This window comes from Rattus norvegicus, chromosome 5 (assembly GCF_036323735.1).
Source record: "Rattus norvegicus strain BN/NHsdMcwi chromosome 5, GRCr8, whole genome shotgun sequence".
Taxonomy (NCBI): domain Eukaryota; kingdom Metazoa; phylum Chordata; class Mammalia; order Rodentia; family Muridae; genus Rattus; species Rattus norvegicus.
Genome location: NC_086023.1, coordinates 131,565,979 through 131,579,767, shown reverse-complemented (window position 1 = coordinate 131,579,767; position 13,789 = coordinate 131,565,979). Strand labels below are relative to the sequence as shown.

General features: G+C 44.8%; 1 protein-coding gene across 1 annotated transcript in view; it reads right to left on the bottom strand.

Annotated features, from left to right (window-relative positions):
* Agbl4 (AGBL carboxypeptidase 4) overlaps nt 1-13,789 on the bottom strand; it is a 1,279,356-nt gene that overhangs the window by 183,139 nt on the left and 1,082,428 nt on the right.

Genomic DNA, 13,789 nt, shown 5'->3' with positions numbered 1-13,789 from the left:
TGGTCTGGTAGTCAAGCCAGTTGCAAAACCAAACAGTGTGATGGCACAGGACTTATCCCAGCACTCAGGAAGCAGAGGCAGGCAGAGCTCTTTTAGTTCCAGACCAGCCAGGGCTACATGGTCTCCAACAAAACAAACAAACATCAAAACATAAATGGAATTCACTAAAGTGAGCAGTGATAGATCCACAAGGTCTCCCAGAGAAGGCACACTTGGGTCAGCCTGGGACTCGGGATTCGTAGACAGGGTGTTTCCCACAGTGGGATTACTCGGGTACTGAAAGAGGGTAAGCAATTCTCAGACCCCATGCTGCAAACAGGACCATGGAAGAATGTCAGAATGTTCTGACCAGCAGCTGGGGCTTTGGGGGATTCATTGAATACGGGCAGGTTGGGGATAGATTGGGTTGGTGGGGTCCTGGTGTCAGCAGAGCAGCCCCAAGCTCTGCTTGGGAGAGGCTGGAACACAAGGGGCCCAGGATGAGAGACACGTGAGCTCTGGAAGGACAAAGTTTTTCTAAAGGCCAAGGCCAAGGCAGTTTGCACGTGAGTTAGATCAAGGGAACACTGGGGGGCTCCCTAGCCTCAGGAGCCTTAACCATGTCAAGGGTTTGAGGAAATGTGAAACCCTGCGCCCATCCTAACATAGGGCCTGCCTGGGTGGCAGTATTTCCTGAGATCTGAGCAGCCTTTCCAGTGCACTAAGCTTGCTCAGGTCCCTGCACAACTGTTTAACTCAGCACGTAAGGACAGATGCCATCGTCATGTCAGGATTACAACTGAGCAACAGGTAGGAGAACTGAGGTCCCACTCCTGATGGCACTCAGAACTAAAAGCTGATGCCTTTTCCGTTATCACAGGACCATTTTTAAAGGAATGGGGGTGAGAGCCAGACATCTTGGTTTCAGCAGTAAGATGTCAGATGCTGGGACCTCTTACTCCATAGGCCATTGCTTGCTTATCTTAAAGAGCACCTGTCAGCTTGATTCTGGTTCTGTAAACATCAGATCTGCATCTGGATGGACACTGTTTCAAACAATGGAATTCATGTTCAGGCAAAGGGTCCTGGAGCACATGTCCTGCTACTGCACAGCCCTTTACAGTGTCTCAGGGACAGGTCCCTAGCACCCTTCCCACCCCTGCCCCTTGGCCAGCAATATCCGTGTCTCCTGACTCTGCCAAGCCAGAATCAGTGGAGCCCCCTTGTGCCTCCCCTCTAGTCAGAAAATTACCTCAGCTTGGCCCTGCTATGGTCTCATGCTTCTCTGCTTCTCTCACTAGCCTCCTGTTTCCCTTCTCTGCGGTCTCACCCTATGTTCCATGACCAAGGGTTGCACCACAGTGGCCTTCCCTTCTATCTATGGGCCTCCATGTTCAAAACCCCTGCAAACATCTCACACCAAGTCCAGTTCCTAAGGTGGTCACTACAGCCCTAACTTGGTTCACCTCTGCAGCTTGGTCTCTCAGCTGATCCTGTCTCCACACTGGACTTCTTGCAGGGCTGAAGGAGCAGTGAGCTACACAGTCACCTCAGCTTTAGCCCACCTTTGAACCTCCCATCCTGCTCTAAAGGAACTTTGTTTTCTTACATGTTATGGGGTGCTGAGGTAAAACAAGAGTGGCAACAACTTGTGGACATTCCTAGGAAAACTGCATGGCCCTGGATCTTCCCCCTCCCTCTTCTCTTTGCCTGTAACACCAGTGCCTATTGTCTGTTAAGAGGAATCGCCCAGCAACTGGTCAGTGCCCTCCTTAGGACACTCTAAGAGAACTATTAATCTTTCACATATCCTCTTAGGCTCCATGCAACTGCTTCTCTAACCTTGAGATACTAGTGCATGCTAATTTTTCTAGATCTACCCATCCCTTCATCCATCCATCCATCCATCCATCCATCCATCCATCCATCCATCCACTGGCTCCTTGAAGAGACAGGCCAGGTCCCAGGATCTGCTTTTGTTGCCTGCCCTGCCCTGTGCTCTAGGAGCTAATGGGATGCAGGAAGGAGCTCTGCCTGCTTTACCTCATCATCCAAGGGCTGCGAGTGCTGGCTAGGCACTGGGCCCAGAATGGCTTTGGGTGAGTATTTGCTGAGTGAATAAACATTTGAGATCATTTTACTGCAATGCTTCAGAGTAAATTTGGAGACAGGCATTCCTCTACTCAGAAGTAATTTAATAACCACAAATGCCTTTAACACAGTGGGGAGAAAGACAGGGAAAGTGTGTGTTTCCCTTATTGCTGCTGTTAAAATAAATGGCATTTTTAATAAAGTGTCCCCATACAGCATATAGAATATGGCCACGTGACTGAAGAAATATCTGGTGAAATTATGCACAGCAAAGCAGCCTTTTTTCTGGTCTTTTGGTTATTAAATTTAATCACTTTTGAGCTGAATCCATACTCTCTCTCTCTCTTTTTTCTCCTAGAGGTAGGTACACTTTTGATTAAAATATGGGCCCCAAAGCACTTTAGCAGGGGAAGGCTAAGCTAAGTCCCCAGAGGAACTGTGGAAGAGCAAGCCAACAGCATGACAGGGCCAAGGCAACAGCCACAATTTGCTTCTCACTTGATGGATGTGTTTATCCCCAGACGGGGCACACAGCAGTCATGGGGTACATGGAAATCTTGCAATTAAGGCAAAGTCTAATTAGAGACTACACATTCAAAATTCAAAGGAAGTTCCTAACGGCAGCTTCTCTAGCTGCCTCTGCCACTCTTTTGGATTGAAAGGTGGGGAATCGATGCATCCTATTGCTAACGTGTTTCTGGGTGCAGCCTTGCCTTTAAAGTCCATGGAGACAGCGCAGACCCCAGGTCAACAATCAGATTTGCTCCTGGCTCTGCTCACTGGAGCTTTGCTGACCTCTGAATCTCCATTTTATATTGGGAATAAAGGCAGAGAGAATTAGATATGGACATGGAAGGACTCAGTTTAAAGATGTCCTTAATCAAGTTAGGCCACTTACATTGCATTAGCACTTGGCCCCAGCCAAGCAGGTGAGAAAGGTCAGTTCAGGGGCATGGGTAGGAAAGGAGCCAGAGGGGAGAGAAAGTGGGGTGGGGAGGCCTCTGGTCCCTGTAGCACTCTTTGTGCCCAGGATTGAGAACTAGGTTTCAAAGCACTCTCTCCAAAACATCTGAAAATACAGTTGACAGTAGATTTATGTGTCCCAGGTGAGATAAATATTTCCTGCTCAAGCCAAGCAGCCCTTTAAGCCTAAGTGCTGGAAGGTGAGAGAGGAGGTTCAGAGTGTGAGTGCTGCACCCTAGGGCTCAGCCAGTCAAAGCTCCTAAGCTCAGTCTAGGATCAGGAGATGAATTAGGACCTGTTTCTGCTCTTGTAGCTGCCAGCATCTGAGTCAGAAAGGGAAAAGCACAGAAGGGGATAGCAACTGTTTACAGTCCTTTGGTACTTCACAGTTGTCAAATGCCTTTGACTGATCTGTAATTTAGTCCTCCCTAGAGCCCTTGAGTGAGGACAAAGCAGTCATCCCCTGTGTGAGACTGAAACTGAGCTGCAGGCCTGGTTTGCACTTCAGGTACACCGAGGGGTAGGTGTGTGGAGCGCAGCACTTGTGTGGAGTGCCGCACTTGGAGTGGATCGGGTGGGTTGTTTCTTCTTTCTACTTTGTGTGTATTTACTTTAAATTGCTGAAAAATTACAGTCTTTTTGCTCTCTTTCCCCTGCTGACCGTTAAGGGCTGCCCCCAAACAGGCACAAGGAGGCAGGTAGGTCTCTGTGAATTTGAAGCCAGCCTGGTTTACACAGGAGAAGAAGGAGTTCAGGAAGGCTGTGAGAATTGGAGTCCTGTCAAGGAAGAGGACACATCTGACTCTGTTTTTCAGAACAGCAGAACTAAGGTATGTATGCTGGCTCATCGAGCTGACTGCTGGCTGGACTAAGGCTATGCTGAGGGAAACAGTGAACTCAGGATGACTCAGATTTGAATCCTTGCCCTCTTATTTATTACCTGTCTGACCCTGAGACAGGGAGGAAAGTGTCCTACTTCTCAGGATTACTGTGCTTTCATCAGAATAAATAGACAATGATGCCCCAAATGAAACACAATCATGTTATCAAACACATGGAATCTTAGCTGTGGACCCTAAGAACCACGATCAACTAAACAATCAGATCCCTGACCCTGTGCTGGGAAAAGGATACAGAGAAGGCCTTGGCATGCTCCTGTTGGCTGTCTAAAGACAAGGCAAGAGAAAGAAGAAAGGGAAGGGAAGGGAAAAGAAGGGAAGGAAATAAAAGGAAAGGAAAGCAGGTAGACAGGCAGACAGGCACCTCAGAAGCATAATTTAAAACTCAGGTAGTCCTTTCCAACAAACCAAATCATTCTTTGGTTTTATTTGTTGTTTTTGCTAACTCTGGAAAGGTTGGCTCTATTTGGTCCTGGACTGTCTTAGTCAGGGTTACTATTGTTATTATCAAACACCATGAGCAAAGCAACTTCAGGGAAGAAAGGGTTATTTGGCTTACACTTCCACACTGTAGCAGGTTACTGAAAGAATACAGAACAAGAACACACAGGGCGGGAATCAGGAGACAGAAGCTGATGTAGAGGCCATGGAGAGATGCTGCTTACTGGCCTGGCTTGTTCCCATTGCTTATTTCACACACACACACACACACACACACACACACACACACACACACACACACCCTGGACCATCAGCCCAGGGATGGCACTACCCACAATGGGCTGGGCCCTCGCCATCAATCACTAATTAAGAAAATGCCTTGCAGCCATATCTTATGGAGGTATTTTCTCAATTAAAGTTCCCTCCTTTTAAATAACTCCAGAGTGTGTCGAGTTGACATAGGCTAGCCAGCACATAGGCTAAGTTCTCTGAAGAGTAGAAACACTCCAGAGTTTACCTGCCTCCTAGAAATAGTGAGGAAGCCACAGTCCAGGCCACAAAGTGTTAAATCTCTTCCTTTTCCGAGAGAGATTGCAGCCAATGAGGCTTTCTACTTAAATGGCCTAGAACCATCTCCCAAAGCTCCTTAACTCAGAAAAGTGCAAGTCAGCAAAATGAAAATAACTTAAAAGGCTCATTGGAAAAATGAGCTCCAGTCTCCTCCTCCAGGTGAGGCCTCTCCAAGTCCAGACTGGGGCTTCCCGCAAGTTCAGGAAGACAAGTAAGCATTAAAGGCTTGAATTTGCTTCCTAATGGGATCTGGAAGACCCTTTGGATTCCCCTGGGTGTTCTGTGGATCCCAGGATGCTGTTAGGGCTATTTCTGCCTTTAAAGGCTGGAACAGTTCTGTGTGTTATAACCGAGGTTCATAGACAGGAAGCCATCAGTTCCAAGCCCCACACAGGTAGCATATGCTGCTCCCAGCTAAGGGCTTGGCATTCCCTGCTTCTGTCACCTCACAGGGAGGAGTGTAATTGATGAACACCCTCCTGGTTGCCCCATGTGCACAGTGCTTCAGGCAACATTCCTAAGTGTGGACTTTTTATTCTTTCTCCTGAAACTAAATCTGCTTCTTGTGGTGAATGACTCTCAAGTCCAGAGGGCTGACGGACCTAGCAAAAGTGCCACTGAGTAGCCCCCGAGGAAAGGTTATGGCCTGTTCACCCACCTCACAGCTCAGTTGTTTTATGTATCTAGAGCTGTCCAGAAAGGGCCTTTTATAGAAGAGAATACTGAGTTCCAAATCAAAGAAGTAACCTGCCCAAAGTCTCAGAGCTGCTGAGTGGGAGAGCCCAGAGTAAACACAAGCAAGAAGGGTCCGAATCCTCAGACTCTCCAATCCAACCTCCTCCTTCTTTCTTATCCTAATGAAGTCTACCACACTTTGACCTGTGAGAGCAAGACCAGGATGACATCATGGTACTACTCTCTGCCTAGGAAGGGCATTTCTGACTCTCAAGGGTATATGCCCTCAGAAAACAGAACTGTGTGAGTACTCAGTTTCTTACAGGCTTGCTTCTAGGGAGAGCTCAACTTTATTCATCCCACAGAGTCTGTGAGAAGACCAGGGAACCTGAAAACAAACACGTGGTACCCCACCTTAAATGGCTTAGAGCTCATCGAGAGAGATGGACACACAGTGACGGGAGTTTGCATCTGGAAGTGTTGGGGGAGGGGGTCTTCAATGCAGGCTGAAAAGCCTTGCCTTCATAAGACCTCATGGTTGCCAAGCAGAGGCCACAAAAGACATAGTTTTTGTGAACATGGGGAGACAACCATCTTGTCATGAAAGTTCTGGGTTAAGACATTTCTGGAAGAGGCAGAATGAAGACAGATACCCTGTTAGATAAGATCAGTTCTCTGTTTGTTGGGGATGTACATGTGGGGTGAGGTCACATGCATACTGCTGAGTACCTGGGACACCACACCTCAAAGGCTCTACCTGAGGTCTTACTTGGTCTAGGCATTTTCACTAGGAATTCACTGAATCCTGCGAGCAGATCATCAGGTAAGTTGTGACTGGAGTTGTCCACAGAGGAGAAAACCCAAGTCAGGAAATTAGAATCACTGTGCAGAGCCCCAGAGTTAGAGTAGTCTTCCCAGATAGCTTGGTATCTGGTGAGAGGAAGGGTCAGAAAAGGAGAGCCATTTGGCATGGAATTGGGTGTACAGAGGGAACACCGCAGCCCCCACCCCTTTATGCTCCCAACAATTCTGCAGGTAGTGGGTGGTTATTAGGTTGTGTGGTAACCTTTGTTTTATCTAAAAGACACACACACACACCACACACACACACACACACAATTTTAAAATCTTTAAAAATAATGTTAGAACTTTTGAAATAATTCAGTTCCAAGGATGTTTGTTAGTGAGACAATTACAGGGGTCTCTAGTGGAGGACAGCATTAACTTTAAATTACAATGAATAACTTAGTAAGGATGCAAAGGGTCAGATTTATGCATCTCACAAAAGGAAGAAGTCGAAACAGTATGCCTATGTAGAATGCTAATTTGCCAAACTGAATATTCCAAATACAGGCAATACTCTTGGGAAGTAGTACACACATGTCTGCTTATTCCGCTTAAAATATGGCTGAGTCCTTTGGGAGGCAACACAGTGAGACATGGGGAGGAATTTAAAGATGCTCTTATCTTTTAATCCAATTATTTCACTCCTTGGAATTTATTCTACAAAGAAAAAGAAGTCAGTAGGAGGGAAACAATCAACAATCATAGAAGATGGCCCAGGTAGCAATTCCCAATAGCAAGAGGCTAGAGACCACAAGCCATACAAAGAGTTAAGAAAATAACATTGACCCAGTGCCAGGAAGGGTAGTGAGATGGTAGCTATGCAAACTAGGCCCCGGCATAGCATGCTGGGGGTGCTGGGGGTGCTTGCACTTGTGAGAAGAGCATGGAGGCAGAAGCATGAGGGGAAAGGATGACCGTGAACTTGGGTTTGGCTCTTGGGATTATGGCTGGATTTTCTTTTTAGGTTTTGGCTCTCCTTGGAGTTCTCTTTTGTAACTTAAACAAAACTGGAAAAGAAGACCTCAACCAGCTGGAATGTTGGACTGCAACCAACAACATGAAATATGATGGGGATGAATGCAAAATCCTGTGTTTCATTTAAGAAATATATTCCAAAAATCCACATGACTTGGGGTGGGAGTGGGACTGAAGAGCTGTTATGATAAAAGGGGCCAGAATAGGGGGATAAAACAACTCCACATTTACCAGGGCTGGGACTGACTGACTGTACAATAGGAGGTCAGTGCAATTACCATACTGACAGCATGGAAGGCACAGTGATAGGTAGAAGACTTGAAGGAAACTTGCTCAGCTTCCTCTAAAAGTACATACATATCGAAGTCAAGACTGTATTCACTGGGTGTTGTTCTGGCTTCAAAACTCATATGGTTCCTGATGCAGCGTGAACAACTACGGGGACAGAGATAGTGGCCCAAAAGTGGGAAGAGGATTGGGTGATGTTGTTTCCAAACACATTCTCAATCTTACCTTATTCTGTAAGTTCTCTACCTAGTCTAGTATGAGGCAATTTTATTGCTAAAGATGTTGATTCGAATTCTCAGAATAAAAGGTGATGATGCCCTGTGGATCAGAGGCTTCCTAGAGCCCCGAATTCATCCCTAAGTCCTGTCTTTGGAAATACGTCCTGAAAGAGCAGCCAGAGTGCTCACAGCTCTAATGAACCAGGATGATGCAAAAGTAAGGGTTTTCCTCACAACATCTTTGACACAATCCTGTGAGGCAGATATCCCATTTCCATAAGAGAACATAGAAATGCTCCAGTCAGACTTTCATAAACTTACCACCACTGGGATTATCAGGGAAGATAGAAGAACCTCAAGTTAAAAAACGCTCCCATCAGATTAGCCTTTATGCAAACCCATAGGTTGTTTTCTTGATAGATATGGGAGAGCACACACACACACACACACACACACACACACACACACACACACACACACACACACACACACACTTAGGGTAAGCAAGCCAGGGAGAGCAAGCCACTAAGTAGCATCCTCCATGGTCTGTACTTTAGCTCCCAGTTCCAGGTTCCTGCCCTGGCTCTCTGCCATTATAATCTATAAACTGTAAGCTAAAATAAACCCTTTTCTCCCTAAGTTGGCTTTCATCAATGTTTTATTACAGCAACAGAAACCAAACTGTAATATGAATCTAAGATAGGTTAAGGACATGTTCAAGGTCACATACCAAAAAGGCCAAGATTCCGTGATATAATATAGGATGTTCTAAACCCAGTGTCCCCATTTTCCCCATACAGTGAGACCTGGTAGAATAGCATTTGAACTATGGGTTGGCTGGTGAAATATGCCAGAGCAATAATGTCATATCGAACACTGCAAAGAGCCATCACTAGAAGCAGCATTTGTGACTATAAAGAGATGATTTGACACATTAGAAACCTCAGGGAAGCTTTAGCTCAACTGAGAAACGTTTCAAAGATGGACTCATATGAACTGTTGGGTTGAAGGATGGCTGTTACGTCAGGGTGTGGAGCCATGTTAAAGAGTGTTATGGTACAGAGGACATCTAGGGGACATCTGTAAGTTCATCTTTGACCTATAGGTTACACGACCTTGTAAAGTGCCCTGGCAGACACTGGCCAATCTCTCCACTACAAAAGATGAAAGAAGTCTTTTGCTGTGTGTGTTTGTGGATACCAAAGCACACCTTTTGTGACCACAGTAAACAAATGAGAAGACAAAGAAATGGAGTCTACTGAAACATGGTCGCAATTTTTAAAAAGTTTTTCTTTTCTATAAAGAAGCAATGCATTTCTGGAGTAACTTCAGTCCTAATAATAAACATGAAAATATAATAAAACACATATTTTTGCCAACTAAGTTGGGAGAAAAAATTTAAAAGTGGTTACACCCATTAAAGCATAAAGAATACTGCAACTGACATTCCTTTTGGCTGAGGAGAAACCACACTAAGAAAACACATGAAAGTTTAAAGGGAATGACAATACAAACGGTTCCATCAAGTTTTATTTATAAATGATCTAAAATTCCAAGGAGCTATAAATGGGCCAGGAGACAGGGGACAGGGACTGAAGTTGGTGGGTGGAGCTAGAAGCGTGCAGGGAGTCAGCCTGGATCCCAGGTCCCAACAATGCATCGTTGCATTAGATATCCAAAGAGCCAAAGCCAGATATAAAAGCTAGGAACTTCGCACAAAGGGCGGCAGGTTAGAGACCGGAGAGGCACATTCTCAGGTAAAGGGATGAATAGGAGTAGGCAGAGGGCAGAGGGCAGGAAGCGAGATGATGAATAGCAACATTAACTTTGATGGCCATTTAGTCACTCATGCCGCAGCAGTTCAGTTAGCTCCACAGATTTCCTAAGAGCTTGGGAACCAGATACTGTTTACTTCACCTTACAGTCAAGAAGCCAATGTTAAGAGGAAGTGCCTGGCTTTCAGTGTGGTAGTAAGTTGTAGAGCTGAGATGTTGTAGAGCTGAGATGTGAACTTGGATGCAACTGCTACCTGACTCAAGTTCCCTGTACTGCTAGGCTAGATGAGAGCATGCAGTGAAGCCCTGCGTAGTCTGGATTATCTGCAGGTTAACCCTACTGTAAGGATTTGAGCAACTGACTAGATGGTTTACCCAGCTGTAACTTTCGGTCCACCCACTCTGTGGATGTTAGAGTTGATCGTTTTGAATTCCAGGGAACAACATGAAAAATGGCCATGCTAAATGTGCAGAGAGAAGTGCAAACCTGGTCCTGGGACAAAGTCCACACTATACTATTTCCTGCAGTACTGTTTGAAATGTTTTCCCTACTTAGAAAAAAATCTATAGCTATTTTTATTTTTCTTTATACTTAAAAAAATATCACAATGTAGAAATGCACCCAAGAAACAAACTAGGGCAGGAGGGAAGTGGTCTTCCTCATACATTCCTTTGGCCAGAAATACACTGATTTTCACCTTCCTGTTTCACTTGAAGGAACCTGGGGTCACAACTTCTGGAGATTGACTCGGGCTCTGTCACCTTGGTGTGACCAATCCTGCCCAATAAGACACACTATCCTACCACAAGAATCAAAGGAATCCAACTGTAGAAGTTAAGGGAGATTCAGGGGAGGTGATGGCGCACACCTTTCATCCCAGTGCATCTGCCTTGAGTTCCTACCTTGTCAGCCCCAGTGAATATCTATGAGTTCCAGGCCAGCCTGGTTTATAGAAGGAGTTCCAGGACAGTTGTGGCTACTCAGAGAAACACTGTCTAGAACACCCCCACAAAGAAAAGAAAGGAAAGTGGAGGAAGAAAGCTTTGGAGAGATCACTAGTACTTAGACAGAAAGCCACCTTCAGAATGGTCCCTAACCAAACAGAATTCTGGGAATGTGAACTAACTCTAATCAAGGTTCTAGGGAAGATCCCCAGTAATTGGAGCAGAAAGTTAGACTCAACAGCCAGTATCTTCAGGTGATTTAAAGGGACCAATAGAGGTTTCTGTTTTTTTTTTTTTGTTTGTTTTTTGTTTTTTTCAGAAAACACTCTTAACCCTTTTGTGTATATGCTCAATGAGTTCAAATAGGCTGGTATTTTTTGAAAGTGTTGCTTGTATTCTGATGCACATTCTTACTTTGTCCTGCGCTTATTGAATCAGGCTCTTCAAAGTCAAAGTCAAAGGAACTGTATTTTAATTACCTTGCGTATTCTTATATTTTTGGTTTTGAGCCTAGCCTTTATCGGCTGAGCCATCTCTCCAGCCCTACCTTGCATATTCTTAAGATTCTCTGCTCCACAGAAAACCTTCAAGCTTTACATAGATGTTTAAATGAAATAAATTACTGTAATGGTTCACTTATCTTTCAGGAAAAACAATGTATTTGATTGATCTATTTACTTATTTATTGAGAGAGGGAAGGAGAGAGAACTTTCAGGAGTTGGTTCTCTCCTTTGACCTTATTTGGGTTTAAAGCAGGATCTCTCTTGATTTTGCTATTATGATGCCAACTTGCAGGCCGGCTGGCCCTCCAGCTTCTGGCTCACTGTCTCCCCTCTCCCTCCCATCTTTTCCTAGGAGCTGTATCTACATTTGTTGCCAGCTCTAGTGCCTTAGGCAAGACATTTCTCAACCTTTTCTGAGCCCTTTTCATTCATGAGTGTTTAAGGTACCAGGAACATTCCAGTCAGTGTAATTTGTACAGGAAACCCCTGCTTCCCTCAGCCTTGCTCTGAAAAACATGTTGCCATGTTGTATCTACTTCTAATTTTCTTCTGTCTTATACGTTAAAGATGATTGACACCCGTGTGTGTGTGTGTGTGTATATGTGTGTGTGTGTGTGTGTGTGTGTGTGTGTGTGTGTGTGTGTGTGTGTGTTAGGGTATGTCCTAGTTAGGTTTCTGTTGCTGTGCTAAAACATTCTTACTAAAAGCAGTTTGTGTAGGCGAGGACTAATTTGACTTAGAGGTAGCCCGTCATTAAGGAATGCCAAGGCCGGAACTCAAGGCAGAAGTCTGGATAAAGAAACTGAAGTAGAGACCAAGGAGGGTGTCGCTTAATGGCTCATTTCCAGACTCAGGTTCAGCTATACTTCTTACACAGTCCAGGGCCAGCCACCTAAGGATAGCACTATCCTCTGTAGGCTGATCTCTCCCACAACAATCAGTAATCAAAACAATGACCCATAGACATGCCAACAGGCCAATCTGGGAGGCAATTCCTCTATTGAGGGTCCTTTCTTCCCAAGTGTGTCTAGGTTTGTTTCAAATTGACAAAACCTATAACAAGAGATGAAGGACTGATTTTGGGTTCATGATTGCAGATAGGTTCTATTCACTATAGTGGGGAAGGCACGGGGGGGGGCTTAGATTATGGTAGGAGCATGTGTTGGAGTCTATTACATGGTAGATCAGGAAGTTGAGCACCCAATAGGAACTGGGGGTTGGGTATAAGCTTCAAAGTCTTGTCTCCAATGACCAACTCTGATATTTAGGCATTGTCTTATGAAGTTTCCAGAACCTCTCTGAACAGCAGTATCAGCTAGAAATGAAGCATTTCACAGTCTATGGAGAATAGTAGATGGGAAGATAGATTTGCAAAGCCCCCTTTTCAGGGAGGATCTGGATTCCCCTCCACACAATGCTGAATTAGGAATCATTATTAGAGTCTAGTAACACACAGTAGTAAAACAATGACGAATCCAGCACCCAGTCTATCACAGTCCTGTTGTCCCCAACATATACATAGGTCACACAAAGTGCTCTGCGCAGTCTCTCCCACTGAACTAACAAGCACCAGGGAGGCAGCAGTGTGGGTTAGTCTTTGAGGAATGCACACAGCCTGGGGGTATCCTCATGCTTAGGGAGAAATCGAATGAGGTCAACAGTGACACTTTTGCTTCTCAGGCATTTTGCATCACTTAGACCCCAGTTGCCTGATGGTGTAAAAGTAAACACATCTTTTGATTTGATTTGATTTTTTTTTTTTTTGGTTCTTTTTTTCGGAGCTGGGGACCGAACCCAGGGCCTTGCGCTTCCTAGGCAAGCGCTCTACCACTGAGCTAAATCCCCAACCCTTGATTTGATTTTTTAAAGATGGGGTCTTCTGTAGTCCAAGGTGACCTCAAACTCACTGTGTTGGCTAATGTTTTGTCAAACTTACACAAGCTAGGGTCATCTGAGGAGAGGGATTGTCAATTGAGAAAATGCCTCCCTCAGATTTTCCTGTAGGCAAATCTGTGGGGTGTTTTCATGATTAATGGTTAATGTAGGAGGGCTCAGCCCACTGTGGGTGGAGCCACTCCTAGGCAGGTGGCCCAGGACCACCTCATCTCCCTAGTATGAGATGAGAGGTACCGGCTACCATCCTAGCTGAAAAGTGAACACATCTTAACAAGAACTGGCTGAACGGCAATCACAAACTTTCCTTCCCTTAGGAAATGAGTTAACCCATTTAACAAGTTCTGCTGTGTAGCCAGTTTCTATCATTCCTCCACATTGCCTGATTTCTTCACTCTACTGATAAGGACTTTGAAAAGTTATGCCTTTGCATTAAGACCACACAGCCACTTTACAGAGAGTGGGGGAAATACCACAGAAGAAAATTCTTGTCTATATCTACCACAGCGAGCACACACTGGTTCACATTGGATTATTAGATTCATTATTATATTACAAAGGATTATTGGATTTACTGAAATACAGGGTCTCAGAGTGGCACCCCACTGCACCTATTCAACCTTGAGCTTTTGTTTATAGATCGTCAAATTAAAAGAGAGTTTGAAGAACAGATCAAAGAACAGCGTCTAAAAGTCCAAAATAAAAAAAAAAAAAGGTAGTTAACAACA